The sequence below is a fragment of the Penaeus chinensis genome, chromosome 2 (genome assembly GCF_019202785.1).
Source record: "Penaeus chinensis breed Huanghai No. 1 chromosome 2, ASM1920278v2, whole genome shotgun sequence".
NCBI lineage: Eukaryota > Metazoa > Arthropoda > Malacostraca > Decapoda > Penaeidae > Penaeus > Penaeus chinensis.
The window spans coordinates 36,120,424-36,122,923 of NC_061820.1; positions in this window are offsets into that span (position 1 = coordinate 36,120,424).

Here is a 2,500-nt window from a genome sequence, read left to right on the forward strand (position 1 = left end):
AGACCTGGTTTCTGGCTTTGATTTTTCTTTTACAATTAAGTGGCAGATCAAAATTCTTCAGGTTCTCAGTATAGATGAGTTGTCTGTCTGAGAACAGCTTTCCAAGACGCCGGAAGCAACCTCTCTAAGTACCAGCCGAAACACCATGCCAAACTAAAGACAATTACCAACTCTTCTTAAAAATACTCCCAGCACGAGTATTCCATGGAAAGGAGGTCCATGGGTTGCAATGTCTGTAGGTCAGCTGGTGGCTCAGCAGCATATCCTTTGTCATGCGAGTGATGACGTGTTTGCTCAACTGGTCAGAGACTGCGGACTCTAATGGCTATCTCTGTAGACAAACAGTAAAGGCTGAACCCCCATTAACTTTTATCAGCAAGTAGGACCTGAGATAATAGATCCCAGATCTCCCAAACGTTCTTATATACCACTAACCCACGAATTCACAGAATTGAATTGCTTCCCAAGGCACTCGTGTCCTTCCACCAGCGTGCCCCGTCGTGATGGTCTTGATTCGGCGACGCGTCCCAGATCGTAACAAAGTCTAAATAAGTATTCCTCATTTAGACTTTGGACCGGGACCCCCTCGCTGCCTTTGTGTCGAAGCTTGTTTATCAGGTACTCCTCTCCCTTTCCCCGGCTTAGACAGGCGACCTAGCCGTTCTCCTAGCTCATAAATTGTTTTATTGTGGTTTTGTGTGTATCACGGCCCCATGTGAGTCCAGGGTAGGGATGCGGATGAATAGAGTATAAACATGCATAAGTACATAAATACTTGTAAATATTTATATATTATTAATTATATAATAATATCTATATTCTCACGATCTATTCTTAGAGCTGTTTGTTACTGCTGAGATTATTTGTGTCTTGTTTTGCGTAGGTAGTTTTATTCTGCTAATGTTACCCGAAAGTTGTTATGTAGGTTAATTTTCAGATTTGCAATATTTTGAAAACTATGCAACGCCGTCGATGCAAGCCAACGTCTTTACTTTTCTTTCCATACGTCCAGTGTGATCGACAGTCCGCTGTAATATAATCACTCACTTTCGCATTCACCTCTCCAGAAATATTATAGGAATATTAAAGACAATGGTAATATTGATAGAGGTAAAGAAAATATGTTTACAGGCTTAAGTTATTTTTCATTTAGAAGATGCATTTGTTTTTAATTCAAGTAGTGTGCCCTATTGTTAGCATTGCCATTATTATTACCATCAGCACGATAAGTGTGTTAATACACATCATACTTTTTGCCACACACATATTTAAGAATCATCATGTTATACCTTAATGTAAGACGTGCCTGTTCAATTGCTTCTACGAAACCTTGACTTTGACCAGAATGTGTATATGAAAGTTTGTACGTTTGTGATTAAGGTTTTTGGAAGGGAATAACGATTTTTTTTAATATATCTATATTTTTTATCCAGTTTGCTCTTCTTTTTTTCTTTTTTTTTACTTTTTTTTTACCTTTACTGTATCCCTCCCTTCAGATACGTCCGCTCTCTTGTTTGAAAATCTTGACACCTTTTCCAAGCACCAGAGTAGGTGTCAGTCCTTTCAAGGCATATGTTAGAGTGAAACAGATCATAGAACAAATTTCGATGACAGTGCAATAAATCGAGACAGGTGTCAAAATGTGGCCTACATGTTGTGTACAGCTCAAACACAAGCTATTTTTATTTTGTTATTATTAGCAGTATTATCTATACTATATATGTGGATCATTTGTTCTTCTATTATATTGCATAGTGCTGAAATACAGCCATGGACAGGTATTTGATAATATGCAAACTAACAGGTGTTTTCAGCTAATGATTATGATAATGGTGATAATAATGACAAAGGAAATAATGCTTGCAACATGATGATGATAATGATTATGATAATTATATCACTGTAACTACCATGTTAACTCTAAAAGTTATATAATATTGTAATAAAATTAATTATTAATAACTATAGCAATAAGAATAGTCCTAATGATACCACTACCACGACGCTTGCCAATGTAATAATGCTCATTAATAGTTATAATGATATGAAATTGTCATGACAGACTTATCAGTTGTGACAGTAATGGCATGATTGTCATAAGAAATAATAGTAATAATTATAATTTTCTTATTATCCCTTCTCCTCCTAATTATTAATCATTACGGAAGTCTTGTCTTTAATATTGCAGTCATCATCACCATCACTAGTATTATTACTATTGCCATTATCATCATTATTACTATCATCATCATTATATTGTTATCACCGTTATTATTATAATAATTACTATTATTATTATTATTATTATTATTGTTATTATTATTATTATTATTATTATTATTATTATTATTATTATTATTATTATCATTATCATTATTACTACTATTATTACTATTATTATAGTTATTATCATCATTACCAATATTATTATTATTACTATCATTACCATTGTCATTGTTACTGTTGTTGTTGTTATTCTTACAACTATTATCGACATTAT